The 19,997-nt window shown below is 40.5% G+C and overlaps 1 protein-coding gene across 5 annotated transcripts in view; it reads left to right on the top strand.

Annotated features, from left to right (window-relative positions):
• Nucleotides 1–19,997, top strand: part of HELZ (helicase with zinc finger) — a 181,622-nt gene that overhangs the window by 21,406 nt on the left and 140,219 nt on the right. For 3 of the 5 annotated variants that reach the window (XM_059380533.1, XM_059380536.1, XM_059380532.1), the window contains exons 2-4: nucleotides 318–373; nucleotides 1,301–1,393; nucleotides 5,624–5,680. The gene's annotated coding sequence lies outside the window, so the exon portion shown is untranslated. The remainder of the gene's footprint in view (nucleotides 1–317; nucleotides 374–1,300; nucleotides 1,394–5,623; nucleotides 5,681–19,997) is intronic. The other 2 variants (XM_059380534.1, XM_059380535.1) reach the window with 2 other exon arrangements.

The raw sequence follows: 19,997 nt of genomic DNA, 5'->3' as shown, positions 1-19,997 counted from the left end.
TTTTTTTTCCTTTTCTTTCTTTCTTTCTTTTTTTTTTTTTTGGTCTTCTTTTTTGAAAGTAAGATCAGTCAGTGCTGAAAGAGAAAGCTTTTTTAATGTTTTGGATCTTAAGAGCTTAGTCTGTTCTTCCATCACACAGAAAGGAAATGTTTTTATTCGAAAGCAGAACAGTTCATTTACAGAACTGCATACTGTACCATTTTGGTAACTTTTTCCATTTGAAATTTAGAAGCCCTCTCACTTGGGACTGATGTAGTATTTGCTACTGATTGTTATTGGTGTTGTACAGACACATTTTACTTTTCTGTTTGCCTCAGGAATTGGATGAAGTAATTGATCACTAAAGAACTACAGTGCTGGTGAGATGTGTAAGGTGAGACTGCAGTTAAGAATGATTTCCCTTTTTCCTTTATTTTAATCAGTGCATAAGGGTCAGGCTGGGACTAAGTAATTTAATGGGACCTTCTTTATTTTCCAAGTATCTCAATCAGTCAAATGGGTCTGTAGGTAGGGCTAGCTTTAGAAAGGAAAAATGTGTCCAGCGTACAAAACTTTTAGGTTATTGCAGTGGTTCTCAACCATAGTGGAGCTCATCCAGAGCCAAATGTTATTTGCAGCTATCCCTGATCAGTATCTTCACCACCGGTAATTATATGTAAATTTCCTTGTGTAACTTTAATTGGATGTCTTAATTTCATATGTGTATTGGTGTCCATCACATACTCAACATTGAGTGTTAGTGATTGTTTATGTGGGTTTTCTATGTCCGAGTTACTGGGACTCTTGTTAAGAACACCCGTTCCATTGGAAAGATTGATTATAGGCATCAGTCATTCCTTTTCTTTTCTGAAAAAGTGGAATAGTATTTGTCTTTCCCATAGTTATTTTGAAATAAGAATGATAGTGTTGAATTTTGTTTAATTTATTAGGGATAAGATGGGTTTGTCATTATTTTCTGTTCATGTGGTGTGGGAATTTAAAGTGCTGCTTTAATCTAACTTCTAATGCTTTGGATTTGAAGGACATTATTGATAAAGTGTTAGTGTACAGTTAGTATTCTATAACAGGGAGGAGGAGAGGTTTGTTAATTTTACATTTTTCACAAGCAGTTTTCTCAGCTTTAAAAATATTATGATTTATTGAGAAAATGTAAAGTTATTAGGCCCGCTGCAGGTGTGTGTGTGTGTTTTTTTCCAAACAGGTATGGGTAACCTTTGGATTTTGAAATCCTCTCACAAAATTTTCCTATCTATTGGAACATCTGATTAAGAAGAATAAGCTGTGCTTTATTTTTTTCCAGATTGAGGCATTCTATTGACATTTGCCTTCCCAAAAACAAAAAACAAAAAACAAAACTTGGGAGAGGAAGGTGGACGTAAATCAAGATCCTTTTGTAAGTGCATATGCCACATTTGCTTGTGTTTGAAACTCAGTGCTTGTGTGTATTATATATTTTTATTTTTATTTTTGGCAGAGCAGATGTGGATCTTAAAATTTATTTATTTCAGTGGCATATTCAATGCCTTAGACCTTCCAATCAGAACCTTTCCTTTTTATTTATTTATTTATTTGCTTAAATTTACAGATTACTTTGTGGAAAGGAACCAGTGATCTGCTTCTTAGCCTATGGAGATGTTTATTTGTAGTCCAAAAATGAAATAATTAGAGGCATCTGCCTGGCTCAGTTGGAAGAGCATGAGATTCTTGATCTCTGGGTTGTGAGTTTGAGCTCCATGTTGGGTGTAGAGAATACTAAAAAAGATAAATAAAAACTTAAAAAAATTGAATATTTAGAAATTGGTAATCTCTTGTGACTAGTGTTAATTTGGGTTGAATTATGTCAAGATATTTTCCACAATTTTTATGCATGTAGACCATGTGAAGTATTAGTAGTCACTTGAAAATGAAGTTAGTGGTTGGTTATCAAACAAGTTTGTACAAAAGTATTCTAAAATAGGAAATACCATATTATTAAAGGTTAGGGCTAGGTTGAAGACAGTGTCTTGTAGCCGAATAAAGACACAGCTTTTTTAGTCTATCCTTTTGGCTGAGAAGCTAGGACACTATTTTTAGGTAAGGCTGTAGTTTTGGGGCATCATTAAGTACCTCTCTGTCTGGTGGCAAACTTTGACTTTTGCCACTGTCAGGAAGATTTTTCATTTTCTAACATCAAAATTACTCAGTCCACATTGGAAAGTCAGTGTATATTTATGGACTGTCCAGTTTTTATTGAGGAGGGGAGTGATGCCGAAACAACAGGAGAGATCATTGCTACTTGCAGAGGGCCTTGTGTAGTTTAAAAATACATAGCATATTCATGAAAGGCTAAGAATATTGCAGAGGGATCTACACATAAGTAGACCAGATCTTTTTTTTTTTAAAGATTTTATTTATTTATTTGATATAAAGAGCAAGAGAGCACAAACGGGGAGCAACAGAGGGAGAGGGAAAAGCACGCTCCCATTGAGCAGGGAGCCTAATAATGCGAGGCTCCATCCCAAGACCCTGGGATTATGACCTGAGCAGAAGGTACAGGCTTAACCAACTCAGCTACCCAGGTGCCCCAGTAGACCAGGTCTTATACATGCATTTTTATTGCCTGTTTATGAGGTAGTCTTGATATTAATATTCAATAAAAGTTAGTTTATAATTGTCAGACTGCATTTAAGATTCAGATACTGGCTCAGCACAAGAAGTATGGTTCTTTGCCTATTACTTCAGATGCATAGAGGATTTTGGGTCAAGTATATCAACTTGTTGATAAACAAGATAGGGTGAGGAACTACTTAAAAATTATAAGCAAATTGTTAAGCCGCTGCCTTCGGCTCAGGTCATGATCTCAGGGTCCTGGGATCGAGTCCCGCATCGGGCTCTCTGCTCAGCAGGGAGCTTGCTTCCCTCTCTCTCTCTCTGGCTGCCTCTCTGTCTACTTGTGATTTCTCTCTGTCAAATAAATAAATCTTTAAAAAAAAATTATAAGCAAATTGTTATGGTTATTTTCATAAACTTAGATAAGTGTACATTCAAATATAATTTGACTTCTAAGTAATAATTTGAGATGTTTTCTGGGAAAGAACTATGTTATGTGTGGAGAATGTGGCCACACCAGCTTACAGTTCATTTAAATTGATGGGTGTAGTCAGGATTTATGTAGCATTGGCTAGAAGCAACGTAAAATATAGTGAACCACTTCAGGAGTGGCTGAGATAATACTTTTGAGTAATCCTGAATTCAACAGAGTTAATATTCCTCTTTTAAAAATAATACTGTAGATGTAACATGAATACTATTATATATATTAAATATATAAGTATGTATAATATAATTTTTAAAAGCTATCAATTGTCTAAAACAAATTGAAAGTTTTTCAACATACTGCCAGATAGTCATACCAACTTGTTTCCTTGTCTAAATTATACTGGGTCATTTTCTCTAAGAGCAGGAAGTTGTCTGGTAAAACCAGAGTTTGTATATTCATCTTGCTTTTGAGCCAGAAACCCCCTGATTCATCATTAGATCTTCAGAGAATGCATGGCATATTTTTTGACTGAACCATTCTGAAGTGTGAATGTTTGTGATTTTTTGTTATTTCTGTGCCATATTTTAGGTGTTCTCAGCACATCTGAATTTGCCTTTTTCCTTTCTTCTGTGGAAATTCTCCTTGTGGTAAAAATATTCCTGTAAGGCGAGCTTCCTGTCACTAGGCAATATGTATAATTAATATAGTTTTAAACAATATTTTTATTTTTAAAGATTTTAATTACTTATTTGAGAGAGAGTGAGAGAGGGAGAGACAGAAGGGGAAGCCAACTCCCCGCTGAGCAGGGAGCCCAATGCAGGGCTTGATCTCAGGATTCCAAGATCCTGACCTGACCTGAGCTGAAGATAGACACTCAACCGACTGAGCCACCCAGGAGCCCCTTAAACAGTTTTTTTTTTGTGTGTGTGTGTGTGTGTGTGTGTGTGTGTGTGTGTGTAAGATTTTATTTATTTGACAGAGAGAGATTGCAGGTAGGCAGAGGCAGTCAGAGAGAGAGGGAAAAGCAGGCTCCCTGCTGAGCAGAGAGCTCGATGTGGGACTCGATCCCAGAACCCTGAAATCATGACCTAAGCTGAAGGCAAGAGGCTTAACCCACTGAGCCATCCAGGCACCTCTAAACAGTTGTTTTTAATACAAAAACTGATGTATGCTATGGTAAACAAAATTGAACAATACTTAAGTACATAAAGTTAAAAAGATTTATTTAATATTTTTAAAGATTTTATTTATTTATTTGAGAGAGAGTGAGAGAGGGGAGGAAAAAGAGCATGAGGAGGAGGAGCGGCAGGCAGAAGGAGAGAGAGAACGGACTCCCTCTTGAGCAGAGAACCCCGTGCGGGACTGGATCCTGGGATCCTGACCTGAGCTGAAGGCAGTGCTTAACCGACTGAGCCACCCAGGTGTCCAGTAAAAAAAGATTAAAAAAATAAGACTTTGTTCTTCTTTCCCCATCTTTAGTTGTGCTCCTCTGAGCTGACCATTAGAAAACAGTTGGTGTCATTTGGCTTCTGGAGGGTCTCTCTGTTGTGGTGTACACTAGTATTAGTGAAAGCAGAGGGAGAAGTCAAGGAAGGCCTGGGCAATGAACTAGTTCAAATGTTACGCAGGGTCCATTCTGCTCCTATTTCCTACGATGTTAAGTAATACTGATAATCTTTTTTTTTTTTTTTTTTTAGTAATACTGATAATCTTAAACTACCATCAGTTTAAGATAACTGTAATTAAGGGGCGCCTGGGTGGCTCAGTGGTTAAAGCCTCTGCCTTCGGCTCAGGTCATGATCTCAGGGTCTTGGGATTGAGCCCCGCATCGGTCTCTCTGCTCAGCGGGGAGCCTGCTTGCTCCTCTCTCTCTGCCTTCCTCTCTCCCTATTTGTGATCTCTGTCTGTCAAATAAATAAATAAAATCTTTAAAAAAAAAAGATAACTGTAATTGAATTGTTAGTGAAACAGTTAATTCCATTGTCAGATTGGTACAGGTTTGATTGTTGATATTTTAAGGAAATAAATATTTGAGAATTGAATTCGTATAATGTTAGGGCTGGGGTAACGGTGGTAATTACTGTCTGTAGAATTTTATGATAAACTGCACAGTATGTTTACTATAGGCTTTTTATAACTCATTATCTCTCCTTTAATTCTCATAACAACCCTAAGAGAGTTGTTATTTCCGTTTTGCAGAGGAGGAAATTTAGGCCAAATGTGAGCTAGCTAACAAATGTCATAAGACTGGTAAGTTGTGGTGCTAGTGTTTTGTCTTGGAGAGCCTGTGCTCTTTCCATTGTAATGTATTCTGCTACTTCTGTCTGGTCTGTTTTATTTTCCACATGAGGAAATTTAGGCCTGCAGAAGTCAAATGACTTGCCCAAGGTCACACAGCTAAGTAATAGCAACAATAAACCAAACTTCTATCTCTGGTCTCTTATCTCAGGACTTTTGGTCCGACTGGCTATGCTACATTTTACTGAAATACTATGGACCAAAAGACCATATGCCGTGAATACTGGATACAAGTGCTTCAGAACTGATACATCAGCAAAGGTGTTTTCTACTATGTATTTAAAAGCTTCCTTTTCTCTCTTTCAGAAATTATAAAGAGCTCTGATGGGCTATTTGGGTGATCCCCAGTGCAGTGAACTGCAGGTGAGTAAGGTTTAGGAGAGCTTTATTTAGAAAACAAGACCTTGGTAATGCCTGAGAAGGCAACAAGAGAGGCTTAATCTAGAGGGTGATTCCGTCCAGAAAGAATAAGGTGGGGGGGGGGTGCCGGTGATGCTGAGCAGTAGTGAGATGGAGGAAACCTGAGGATGCTGGTCCCGATGGATGGAATTGGCCACTCCTGGAACAGACGGGATGACGCTGAACAGAAGAGACTGTTTGCCGCTTTGTGGGAGTTTGTTTGGAGAGAAGTGAGGGTGGGTTAATCTTCCACTCTTGTTCTGAATGAGTAACCACATAGGGGCTCATCCGATCTGCATATGATTGGATCTTGAGAGGCCCTTCAGTTTTTGTGTCAACATTCTGAGTGGTAATCACCCTGTGCTCTGATGAACTTGGTTAAGTATGAATAGTTTGTTTACCCTGGTATCTGCTGCGTGTGTATTGTCATGAATGATCATATATATCTGCATTTTTGATACTGAGTCTAGATACTGAGAACACAGAGATAGAAACACAAGGTTAAACTTTTTTCCTAATGGTTCTATTTATTAGTCTTTCAAATTATTTATCTTTTGCTGAAATGCCCTTCTAAGAAAAGCAATTTAGTCTCTATTATTTCTGATTCACAGTAACTAAGTTTTTTGGTCCATTATTGTATCTTGGTCTTTCATTATTAAACTTAGACAATGGTGATAATACAGAAAAAACAATGAGAAGACTGCTTTAATGGCATCCTTGTGGGACATCAGTGCTAAAAATTATGTTTTGATATGTTTTAATATTTAATAAAATGACTTGCTGTCCTGGCTTACGGACTCTGGCTGCATGAGACTCCTGAGACACGGCCAGCTGCTTTTTACCCAACTTCTTTGTAGTTAAAGTAACTTTTCTTTTTTCTTTTTAACTGTACCTTGGTCTCCTGGCCCTTAGTTCCTTGATTTGTCTGTGATTCCATACTGCTTTTTAATTCTGGTATAGTCCACTACTCAGCAAGTTGGCTTTGAGAATCCTGGAAACCTTAATGTGACAGTACTATATACTTTCAGGGTTTATAATTGAATTTGGGCTTGGCTATTTGCTGATTGCTAAAGTAACACACAGTTGTAGGCATTCTTTGTTTTAGAGTTTATGTTATTGTTTTGCATGATTTGGGAGTTGAAAACAGTTGAGGTGGTTTGCTGGCCTTGGAAAGTGGGGGTCTGAGGGTGTCATAAAGAGGTCATTGTGATAAGGAATGCATGAGAGTTCTCAGTTAAGGCCAAAATGAACTGTAAAAGGGAGGGGTGAACCTCTTCTTGAGGCTCTGCCAAGCTTGTATCATGGAACCCCTCTGTTTCCTCAATATAGCAGAACTTTCTTTTTCAAAAGTTCAGGAGAATAGGGCACCTGGGTGACTCAGTTGGTTGAGCGACTGCCTTCAGCTCAGGTCATGATCCTGGAGTCTGGGGATCGAGTCCTTCCTGCATCGGGACACCCCTGCTCAGCAAGGGGTCTGCTTCTCTCCCTCTGACCTTCCCCCCTCCCATGCTCACTCTCATTCTCTGTCAAATAAATAAATAAATAAATCTTTAAAAAAAATTTCAGAAGAATGCCTATTAAATAAATTGTTAAGATATTTAGATTATTACCCTAAAATGGTTGATTTTTTGTTTTGTTTTCCATTAAGATACATAGTTTTATATGTAAGCATATATAGGTATGTATATACACATATGTGTATTTTTTACTCATGTTAATTATGGTACATGTAATTTGAATTTTTTCTACTTACTAGATCATGGAACGTTTCCATGTTATAGGTGCCACAATTTAAATTTATATGCTTACTTTTTTTTTTTTTTTAAGATTTTATTTATTTATTTGACAGAGATCACAACTAGGCAGACAGGCAGGCAGAGAGAGAGGAGGAAGCAGGCTCCGTGCTGAGCAGAGAGCCCGATGCGGGGCTCGATCCCAGAACCCCAAGATCATGACCTGAGCCGAAGGCAGAGGCTTAACCCACTGAGCCACCCAGGTGCCCCTATATGCTTATGCTATATGATTTATTTGTTTGAGAGACAGTGTGTGCACACATGTAGGCACGGGGAAGGGCAGAGGAGGAGGGAGAGGAGCAGACTCCCATTCATGTGAAGCCTGATCTGGGGCTCGATCTCACAGCCCGGAGTCACGAGCCAAAATCAAGAGTCAGATGCTTAATCGAATGAGCCACCCAGGTGCTCTTGTAGGAAAGGCTGCAAAATATTTCATGAAGTCATGCTCCCACAATTTACCTAATTCTTTCAGTGTTAGGTATTTATGTTGCTCCCTGGTTTTCACTTAATACTTTACATTATTGTACATACTACTGGTTTTATTTTTTTCACTAATTATATTTCTAGGGTACATTTCTGAGTGTATTGTGTTAAATGGGATGAATGTTTTTATGGCTTTTTGTATATGTTGCCATACAGCTTTTCAAGAACGTTGTACCAGTTTTTACTTCTAACAGATAAAGGGATATACCTGTTTTGCCAGAGCTGGACAGAGAAATACAGTTTTTCATAAAAAGTTTTTGCTCATTTAGTAGTGTAAAGTGGCATTGCATTTCTTTGTTCTGTAATGTTGAATTTTACTTTGAGTCTCTTTGTGGTGCATTGTTTGTGCATATCCTCTGTTATTTTATGCACTACGGTGTTGATGTGAGCTTTGGATGGTAAGGCAAGTGTACCCAGCTAATAAACCAGTGGTTATTAAAAAGATAACCAGAACACATTCAGTGGAAACGTTCAAAGAGGTCTAGATGGTAAGTGATCTTGGAGGTAGTGGTTGAAAGGGAACACATGGGTTATTCTCACTTCAGTTCAGCAACTGTTTATTGGGCATCCACTGTGTACAGCGTGCTGTGTTGCGTCCTCTGAGTGTGTCCAAGTTATCATTGCAGTGTGTACCTGGTTGAAGGAGGAACCTACTTGAGAATGCTTGAGGGCTGGCCGAGATAGCTCAGTTGGGAGAGGGTTAGACTGGAGAATGCTTGCGACTTGACTGGTGGGGACTCTGCTCTCGCTGCTGAAGGCCCTTTGTGACTGCTTGGAGGGTTGATTATAGCCTGGAACATCTTTAACTTGCCACTGTGCCTTTGCACAGTCTTTGAGAAGCTCTGTTCTGAGGAATACAAAGATGAGTAAGACGTATTTCCTACTGACAAGGAACGAATTATCTAGTAGGGAGATTAAAGGCACCAGAAAATGAAAGGACTAATAGGTGCTATAAAAGAGGTTCAGCCCCAGTGCTTAGTGGTTAAGGAGAGGGTGTTATACTGCCCCCTTGGGGAAATAAAGAAACACTTCAGCTGAAGAAGTGGTATTTAAATGGCATCACCTTGAAGATGAGAAGCAGAGGGAAGAAGAGGGCATTCTGGAGAGAAAGAGAGCTTGAGCAGAGGTGGGGGACTGGTGTTGGAAATGAGGTTGACCTCAGGAAACTGCATGTCCAAACCACTTGGACCGTGGGATGCATAAGGGAACATAGTGGATGTTGAGACGGCTAAGAGGTTGGGACTGAGTTTTGGAGGGTCTTAAGTGCCAGACTGATGAGTAGGATGGATTGGCAGTGAGGAGAGATAGAGAGGGTTTTGTTTGTTTGTTTTTTAAAGATTTTACTTATTTGAGAGAGAGAGAGAGAGACAGACAGAGCGTGCGAGAGAGCATGAGAGAGGGGAGGGTCAGAGGGAGAAGTAGACTTAACACCTGAGTGGGGAGCCTGATGTGGGGCCCAATCCTGGGACTCCTGGGACTCCTGGGACTCGGGATCATGACCCAAGGCAAAGGCAGACGCTTAACTGACCGAGCCATCCAGGCGCCCAAGAGAGGGACTTCAGTTGTATTCATGGTAGTAGTCCAAGTAAGGGGTTATGAGGGATTGAATTGAATCTGTGGCATTGGGAATGAAGAGGAGTTAGTGGATTAAGGAGATATTTTGGAGGCTGAGCAGAGAGACGTGGTAACTGATTAGATAGGAGGGGAAGGGAACAGTCAGTTCCATGTCTCAAGTCAGAGATGATGTTGAGGTGTGCATGCTCAGGCGGCTGGCAGAATTAGGCATCAGGAATAGGGAAGTCAGGAGGAAGAACAGGTCTTCGGGGTTTGGAATAGAGGAAAGATGAATTTGGTATTGTTTGTTGAGTTCAGGGAGTAAGGAGAAAGCTGAAATCAGAATTTTAATCTTAGAAGGAACAGAGGAGGAAGTTTGGGGCCCAGAGGTACTAGAGGAACCAGTGAGGTCTCCTGCTTAGTAAAGCCAAGCACGAAGGAAGCTTCCTGATTCCCAGTCCGGTGTTCTCGTCCCTGCCTCTCACTGCAAAGTGCTGAAGATTCTCACGTGGCGTGTTTTCCTCACACTGGGATGTGCTCAGTAGAAGCTGGAAGTGGCAGAGTTTATGTTGCAGAATGAGGACTTTATCTTTTGGAAAATTTCTTTTCGAAAAATTTTTTAAAAAAGATTTTATGTGTCTGAGAGAGAGCACAAGGGAGGGGGAGGAGCAGAGGGAGTCGGGGAGGCAGACTCCTGGCCAAGCGCAGAGCCCCACGTGGGGCACAGGGATCATGACCTGAGCCAAAGACAGACATTTAACTGACTGAGCCACCCAGGCGCCCCTTAGTTAAAATTTTTTATTATGGAACCTTTCAAAGGTTCCACATGAAGTGGAAAAAGAGTATAATCAGTCCCACGGTACCCATTGCCCGACTCGAACAGTTGTTTGTGTTATGTCATCTGTTTCTTCCCTCCCCATCAGTTACTTTATTTTTTATTTTTTTAAATAATTTTACTTATTTATTTGACGAGAAAGATCACAAGTAGGCAGAGGCAGGCAGAGAGAGAGGGGGAAGCAGGCTTCCTGCTGAGCAGAGAGCCGGATGCAGAGCTCCATCCCAAGATCCTGGGATCATGACCCGAGCTGAAGGCAGAGGCTCTAACCCACTGAGCCACCCAGGCACCCCCCTATCAGTTACTTTAAAGTAAATGGGAAGATGAAGTGTGTTGGTAACCTTGAACTTGGTGCATTTGCAGGTAGGGAGAATTTGAACAGTTTCGTAGGGTATGTTTTGAGCTACGTGGGTATGGTCTAGAGGGAAAAGAAGTAGGATTAACTTCCAGAATTATGTTCTGCCTCAGATTTTGTGTTTTGGGCAAATCACTTAAGTCTTTTGACTCTTGGTTTGTCTGTGATATGGAGATAAATGATACCAGCTTTGCAGAATCACCTGAGCTAAGATAGGTGTTAAAAAAAACCCAATGCTCTATGAACTCTAAACTTTGAAGCTAAACTGATGCAGGTTTTAGTTGTCAGTAATAACAAAAAGGTAGTGCTGTTTTACTTTGGGATTCTGTGTTGCTGGCATAAAATATCTCATTCAACAAATTTTTATTTTTCAGCACATACTTATGTCAGGAACCTGGGGCTTCAGCAGTGAACAAAATAGACAAAATCCCAGCTCCCATGGAGCTCATATTCTAGATTTGTGAGCTAATGCTTTTTTTTCCCCCCAAAGATTTTATTTATTTATTTGACAGAGAGAGACACAGTGAGAGAGAGAGCATAAGCAGGGAGTGGGAGAGGGAGAAGCAGGCTCCCCGCTGAGCAGGGAGCCCTATTCCGGGCTCGAACCCAGGAGTCTGGTATCATGACCTGAGTCATAGGCAGATACTCAGCGTCTGAGCCATCCTGGCGTCCTGTGAGCTAATGCTTTTATTATAGTGGGCCAGGCACTGTTCTGAGTACTTTTTTTTTTTTTTTTTAAAGATGTCAGTTTTTTAAAAAAAAGATTTTATTTATTTATTTGACAGACAGAGATCACAAGTAGGCAGAGAGGCAGGCAGAGAGCGAGGAGGAAGCAGGCTCCCTGCCAAGCAGAGAGCCCAATGTGGGGCTTGATCTCAGGACTCTGGGATCATGACCTGAGCCAAAGGCGGAGGCTTTAACCCACTGAGCCACCCAGGCGTCCCTGTTCTGAGTACTTTTATAATTCAATTTATTTTAATTCTTGCAAGAGTCCTGGGAGGTGGAGATTGTTATTATTCCTATTTTACAGATTTGGAGATCAAGGCAAATTTTTATGTAGATTGTCTCTGGTTGCAATGCCAGAATTGAAATTTAGGCAGATCTGTTTTTAAGCCTGTATACTCTTTTTTTTTTTTTTTAAATATTTTACTTATTTATTAGACACACAGAGAGAGATCACAAGTAGGCAGAGTGGCAGGCAGAGAGAGAGAGGGGGGGAAGCAGACCCGATGTGGGGCTCTGTCCCAGGGCCCTGAGATCATGACCTGAGCCGAAGGCAGAAGCTTTAACCACTGAGCCACCCAGGCGCCCCAGTTGTAGTCTTTCATAGGAAAATATTTTTCCTCCTGACTTATCATAGGCTTGATATTATCACTTTTCTTGGTTTCTTTGGATACAAATGACTGCCTCAATGGAAAGAAGTTATTTTTCTGCTGACACTTGGGCAGAATCCCTTCTTCAATGAATCCCCTTCTTAGAATTCTCTTTTACCTTTTCCTCCACTTCCCTTCCCTTATCCCAGAAAATTCTCTTCTCTGATCTGTCCTCTCCATTATTCCCAGTTCTCACCAACTGTGCTGTCCTTACTAGTCTCATCAGCTCCTCTGTCCTGAGAGAGTCTCTGCTTTCTGCCTTTGCCTTCTCCTCCCTAGCCTGCCTCTAGCCAACTGCTCTAGACTTGCACCCATGTTTTGGCTTTTCTGAATTTATGTAGTGGGACTAATTTTCCACCTTTGGATCTGGCTCTGAGCTCTCAGTTCCTCAGTGGTGGGGCATACTGGGAAATGGGCAGTAAGGAGTCCTTAGGTTTGCATCTGGATTAGGATATGGGCCTCAGTGCTTATAAGGAGGGTATCAAGACTTGTGTGTGTGTTTTCTGTAGAAATTTTGGCTAAACAGGCGTAAAATTACCATGTTAGCCATACAGGTCAGTGGCCGGAGGTACATTCACATTATTGTGGGACTGTCCCCACCATCCGTCTCCAAAACTCTTTCATTGCCCCAAACTGAAACTCTGTACCCATTAAACAGCACCTCTCCATTTCCCCCTCCCTCAAGCCCCTGGCAACCAGCATTCTACTTTATCTCGCAATGAATTTGGGTATTCTAGGTCCCTCCTGTACGTACAGTCAGACGTTGTCCTTTTGTGTCTGCCTCTTTTTCACTTAGCATAATGTCTTCAAGGTTCACCTATATTATAGCATATGTCAGCATTTCCTTGCTTTCTGAGGCTAAATAATAAGCCATTTTATGTAAACGGCACATTTTAAATCCATTCATCTTTTATTTTTTTTTTTTTTTAAGATTTTATTTATTTATTTGAGAGAGAGGGCATGAGCAGGGGACAGGGAGAGCAGTCTCCCTGCTGAGCAGGGAATCCCACCCTGGGCTCAATCCCAGGACCCTGGGATCATGGCCTGAGCGGAAGGCAGGAGCCTAATGGACTGAGCCACCCAGGCGCCCCTCCATTCATCTGTTAATAGATACTTGGGTTGCTTCCACCTTTCCGCCAATGTGAATAATGCTGCTATGAACATGGATATACAAGTATTTGTTTGAGTCCCTGCTTTTAGTTCTTTTGGGAATTAACCCAGAAGTGGAATTGCTGGGTCCTGTGGTAATTCTGTTTTTAATTTGTTGAGGAATCACCATACTGATTCTATTTCCATAGTAGTAGCATCATTTTATGTGCCACTAGCAATGTGTTTCTCCACATCTTCACCAACACTTGTTATTTTCTGGGTTTTTTTTTTTTTTTTTTTGAGAGAGAGAGTGCATGTGCGAGTGAGATGGTGGGCAGGGGTGGGGGAAGAGGGGTAGAGGGAGAGAGAATCTCAAGCAGGCTCCACACCCAGAGTCCACCTTGGAGTTGATCTCACACCCTGAGATCATTTCCTGAGCTGAAACCAAGAGTTGGATGCTTAACTGACCTAACCACCCAGGTGCCCCTGGATTAGTTTGGGTTTCAAATCACTTTTTTTAAGTTAAAGAAAACCATTAGTTTTATTTATTTCATAGAAATGTTTATGCGTATAGGAAAGTTGAAAGACTGGTATAGTCAACATTCAGTTGTTAGCATTTGCCCTAATTTACTTTCTCTCAATAGAAGTTGTTTTTTTTTTTTTTCCCAGAGCCAGTTGAAAGTTAGTGGCAGACATGTTGGATGGTACTTCATTCATATGGGTTTGAATTATGCAGGTCCATTTATACATGGAGTGTTTACAGTAGAGTAAACGTATTCTCTGTCCCTTCTTCTTCCTTCTTTTTTTTTCTTTTTCTTCTTTCTTCTTTCTTCTTCTTCTTCTTCTTTTTTTTTTTTTTATATTTTATTTATTTATTTGACAGACAGAGATCACAAGTAGGCAGAGAGAGAGGAAGGGAGAAATGGGGAAGCAGGCTCCCCGCTGAGCAGAGAGCTTGATGATGATGACCTGAGCCGAAGGCAGAGGCTTTAACCCACTGAGCCACCTAGGCGCCCCCTTCTTCTTTTTTTTTAAAGATTTATTTATTTAAGTAATCTCTACACTCAGCATAGAGCTTGTGATCGAGACTGGCATGCTCTACTTGACTGAGCCAGCCAGCTGTCCCTCTTGTGATTCTTTTTTTTTTTTTTAAAGATTTTATTTATTTATTTGACAGAGAGAGACACATAGTGGGGGAGTGGGAGAGGGAGAAGCAGGCTTTCCCCCTGAGCGGGGAGCCTGATGCAGGGCTTCATCACAGGACTGGGATCATGATCTGAGCCAAAGGCAGCTGCCTAATGGCTGAGCCACCCTGGCACCCCTCTTGTAATTCTTTTATTTATTTTTATTTTTAAAAAAGATTTTATTATTTATTTATTTGTCAGAGAGAGAGAGAGAGCGAGCACACAAGCAGGCAGAGTGGCAGGCAGAGTCAGAGAGAGAAGCAGGCTCCCTGCTGAGCAGTGAGCCCGATGTGGGGCTCGATCCCAGGACTCTGGGATCATGACCTGAGCCGAAGGCAGAAGCTTAACCGACTGAGCCACCAGGCGCCCCACTTGTGATTTTTTTAATAATCTCTTTTCTCTAGTTTACTTAATTCTAAGAGTACATTGTATAACATACAAAGTATGCATTAACTGACTGTTAGCAGTAAGACTTCTGGTCAGCACTAGGTTATTAGGAGTAAGGTTTTTGGGGAGTCAGAGTTATACACAGATTTTTGACATCATGGGGGTCAGCAACCTGATGGTCAACTGTATTTCTAAAGTATGAGGACATTTTTCTTCATAAACGTTATATCATTATCACACCTAAGGATTCAGTAATGCTAACGGTTTTAGTATCAGATATCAAGTCTATGGATGTTTCCCCATTTGTCCCCAAAATGTATTTTATTTCTTTAGGTTACTGTGTCTCTTTAGTTTTTTTTTTTTAATTTTTATTTGTTTATTTGAGAGAGCATGTGAGAGCTGGGGGAGGGGCAGAGAGAGAAAGAGAGGGAAACCCAAGCAGAGCTTGGAGCCTGTTGGAGGGGATGATCCCAGGACCCTGAGATCATGACCTGAGCTGAAACCAAGAGTTGAGACACTTAACTGACCATGCCACCCAGGCACTTGTTTAGTTTTTTTAAAATCTAAAATAGTTACCCCTCCCCTTTCTGTTTTTCACGACAGTGAAGCATGGTCCAGTGTTGGTGACATAGTGGTCAGCATAGCTGCCTTCAGTGACAGTGAAGCATGTTGCTTGCTGAAAAATGCTGCTGAATAGAAAAATCCATAATCCACCAGAGATACCCACTTTATTAATTTTTTACTTTATTGTTATTATTATTTTAAGATTTTATTTATTGGGGCACCTGGGTGGCTCAGTGTGTTAAAGCCTCTGCCTTCTGCTCAGGTCGTGATCTCAAGGTCCTGAGATCGATCCTACATCAGGCTCTCTGCTTGGTGGGGAGCCTGCTTCCCTCTCTCTCTCTGCCTACTTGTGATTTCTCTCTGTCCAATAAATAAAGTCCTTAAAAAAAATCAAGATTTTATTTATTAATTTGACAGAGAGAGACGCAGCGAGAGAGGGAACACAAGCAAGGGGAGTAGGAGAGGGAGAAGCAGGCTTCCTGCCGAGCAGAGAGCCCGATGTGGGGCTTGATCCCAGGGTCATGAGACCATGACCCGAACTGAAGGCAGACGCTTAACGACTGAGACCCAGGAGCGCTCACTTAACTAATTTTTAAATAAACTTAAAATTTTGGAATAATTTTAGATTGACAGCAAAGTTGTAAATGTAGGCCAGAGTTCTCATGTACTCTATCCAGTTTTTCCCATTGTTTTTTTTATTGTTTTTTTTTTTAGTTTATACTTGAGTGGAGATTGCTGCTTATCTAAAATCAGGGTAAATATTCTAATTCACAGTCACTGTTCCTGTTATTTCTCTTTTGCAAGTCAAAATTTTCCTAAGAGGTAGTTCTCCCATTGTTAATGTCGTACATTTCTGTGGTACATTTGTCAAATCTAAGAAACCTTCATTGGAACATTAGTGTTAATTAATAACCAGATTTTATTTGGATTTTCCTAGTTTTTCTGTTCAAAGATCTATCCAGGATCCATGTCGAACATGGTTTTCATGTTTCCTGGGCTATGACCGTTATTCAGAGTTCATTGTTTTTTTTTTTTTGTTGTTGTTGTTGTTTTTTTTTTAAAGATTTTATTTATTTGTTTGACAGAGATCACAAGTAGGCAGAGAGGCAGGCAGAGAGAGAGGAGGAAGCAGGCTCCCCATAGAGCAGAGAGCCCGATGTGGGGCTCGATCCCAGGACCCCAGGATCATGACCTGAGCCGAAGGCAGAGGCTTTAACCCACTGAGCCACCCAGGCGCCCCTCAGAGTTCATTGTTGAAGAGTCCTGGTCTTTCCTTCTTTCTCTCCTCCCTCCCTCCCCCTTCCCTCCCCCTTCCCTCCCTTCCTCCCTTCCTTCTTTTTCCTTCCTTTTTTTTTTTTTTTTTTGAAGATTTATTTATTTGAGAGAGAGTGCACCAGGGGTGGGGGAGAGGGAGATGGAGAAAAAGAATCCCCAGCCGGCTCCCCGCTGGGTGCAGAGCCCTTGGAGGGGCTCCTTCTCACGACTCTGAGATCAGGACCTGAGCCAAAGCCAAGAGTCCAACACGTCACTGACTGAGCCGCCCAGGCCTTGGTCGGGTATTTCATAGAGTGTTACAGAGTCTGGGTTTGTCTGATAGTTTTCCTCATGGTTAGATTAGACTGGAGCTAAGGGTTTTGGGAAAGAAGATAGTCACTTTTGATATTTTGTTTCATATCTTGGCCTTTTTTTTTTTTTTTTTAAGATTTTATTTATTTGAGAGAGAGAGAGAGAATAAGAGCGAGCGAGCATGAGGGCGGGAGGTCAGAGGGAGAAGTGGCATCCTGCTCGGCTGGATACCGGGACTGGATACCGGGACTCCAGGATCATGACCTGAGTGGAAGGCAGTCGCTGAAGCAGCTGAGCCAACCAGGCGCCCCTTATCTTGGCTTTTTATGTAACATATTCAATACATGTTTTATAAAATGGGATTATATACTGGATTATTTTATAATCTACTTTTTTTTTTTTTTACTTACCAAGACTGTTTTTTTCTTACATATGGGAGTAGGAAACTCCGTACTGAGTTTCAATCACCGACTTGAAAATGCAGTTTTAGAACATAGACTGTTGGTGTAAATTAGAGACAGCTTTTAAGAAGGATGATGGTGGTGGTGGTGGTGGTACCATTTTGTTTTAATTACGCAGTTGGCTTTTTTAAAATTGATTTATGTTTTGTTTAAAAAGCTCAACTGTTTGGGATTATGATGTGTTTATAAGTCTCCACAGATAATCTAAAAGGGAAAATAAAGAAATACAAAGAATAGAAAATGTTTTTAGTAAAATTTTCTCGGTAAGCAGCGAACTTTTCTAGAAAGTCAGTCTTTTGATTTGATTGCTTCATAAATATGGGATTTAAGATATATGCATTTTTATTGATTAGTAAGCATGTTAGATGATTTGGGAGGAGGCTCAAAGTTTTTAAGAAATAATTTGGAATTCTTGAAAGAGGTCTGTCTCCAGAATTGCTGGTAGTTCTGAAATATGGGTCAGGGGTGCCCTGGGTGGCTCAGTTAGTTAAGCGACTGCCATTAGCTTAGGTCATGGTCCCGGCGTCCTGGGATGGAGCCCCGCATTGGGCTCTGTGCTCTGCGGGTAGCCTGCTTCTCCCTGCTCCTGTCCGCTCTTCCTCTCTCACTGTCTCTTTCTTGCTCTCGCCAATAAATAAATTAAATCTTTTTTTTTTTTTTTAGATTTTATTTATTTATTTGACAGACAGAGATCACAAGTAGGCAGAGAGAGAGGCAGATTGAGAGGAGGAAGCAGGCTCCCCGCTGAGCAGAGAGCCCGAAGCAGGGCTTGATCGAAGGACCCTGGGATCATGACCCAAGCCAAAGACAGAGGCTTTAACCCACTGAGCCACCCAGGTGCCCCAATAAATTAAATCTTAAAAAAAATATGGGTCAGGAAAAGTCAAACTAATAGATGGGAAAACCCCCCTCAATTTTAGCTATTGATACAACTTTTAAAATTTAGTTTTTTGGAGGCACCTGGGTGGCTCAGTGGGTTAAAGCCTCTGCCTTCGGCTCGGGTCATGGTCCCGGTGTCCTGGAATCGGCCCCCGCATTGGGCTCTCTGCTCAGCGGGGAGCCTGCTTCCTCCTCTCTCTGCCTGCTTCTCTGCCTACTTGTGATCTCTGTCAAATAAATAAATAAAATCTTTAAAAAAAATTTTTTTAGTTTTTTTTTGTTTTTATCATTTTAGTTACTAAGACAGATGGTAGAAGGTCCATTAGGATGTTTCTTTTACGTATTTAAAACATTTTGCTTTGCTATATTGAATTCCATGCTTTCTGGAATTTAGGAAAATTTACCTCTTCATGAAAGAGATTACTCATAATGGAATACGATTGATGATCTTAGTTTCTAGTTTTCTTCTCAATAGGCTTAGTCTCTCTTCTAATGCTTCTTGCATGCTCAGAGATTTTATAAGAGTTTTAGAGAAAAATGCAAGTCTGGGTGAATATTAAATATAGTACAATGAATAAAACTTTCTTTACTTTGCAGAATATTTTGCTTATATATCCCATAGAACCATGGCATATTCTAGTTTTGGATAAAAATAGATAAATTTAAAGATAATACAGCATTCCTCTTTATGACTTGGAATTCTGATGAGTACTGAATTTGGTACAGACAGCTCAGTTCTTGGAATGCTTGGCATTCAGGTTATTTTAGGCCATCTCTTTGGGAAATTCAATTAAAGCATTTATTGAATGGCGTTAGTGAATTGAATGGTTGTCTTGGGGATATCAATGATATAAAATATGACCCTATTTATAAGATGGTTGTGTGGGAAGCCAAAGCATCTTATATGTTTAATTCAAAATAATAGATGATTTAGAGGCCAATCCTTCTGTAGGAAGTAGTGCTGGTTTAGGAGGGAGAACATTTTAGAGAAGTTAAGCCTGGGATCATTCATTTAAAACCGACTAGGAGTTAGGTTCAGAGAGAGGAGGGGAAGGACATTCAGGCGGTGGGAAGGGGCAGAGACTCAGAAGCTTGACTGCCCTTCAGGCGTGGTGAGAAAATTAGGCTCTAGCCAGGCCGTGGGTGGCCTGGAGGTCTAGTAGTGAGCCTGGACACTAATTTACCGGCATTTCAGAACCACCGTGCTACCCCTGGAGTAATGGTTCCGAACTTTTTGTTCCCCAAGGAAGCATAACACACTTCTGCTGGCGTCACTGTCTCCCCACAGCTGGGCTGCTGGGTCTGGAGAAGGGGAGATGCTCTCATATGCTTTCCTTAATCCAAGGGGCTAGGTCATATGGGTTATTTTAATAATGTATCAATCTGGCTTTTCCTCTCTTGTCACAATACATGTACTTTCCAGTAGAGTCTTGTTTTCAGAATAATAGAGTTTCTCCTGGGAAAAGAACAATGCATGAGGCTGATTAAAGGCAAATAATTGACTTTGTAGAAAAAAAAGTGAATCTCTAATTCTTTCCTAGCAGTTCTTCCTTTGTTTAAATTTGTTTTGTTAAAAAAAAAAAAAAATTTTTTTTTTTGTTTTGTTAGTCATATAAAGAAAAGTATTTTATTGTATGCATCTTTCAAGTTTTCCTATGGTTTTATTGCTTATATAGCTTAATAAATTTTTTTTTTAAAGATTTTATTTATTTATTTGACAGAGATCACAAGTAGGCAGAGAGGCAAGCAGAGAGAGAG

The sequence above is a fragment of the Mustela nigripes genome, chromosome 16, assembly GCF_022355385.1.
Source record: "Mustela nigripes isolate SB6536 chromosome 16, MUSNIG.SB6536, whole genome shotgun sequence".
Classification (NCBI taxonomy): Eukaryota; Metazoa; Chordata; class Mammalia; order Carnivora; family Mustelidae; genus Mustela; species Mustela nigripes.
This window is presented reverse-complemented; position numbering and strand designations above follow the sequence as displayed.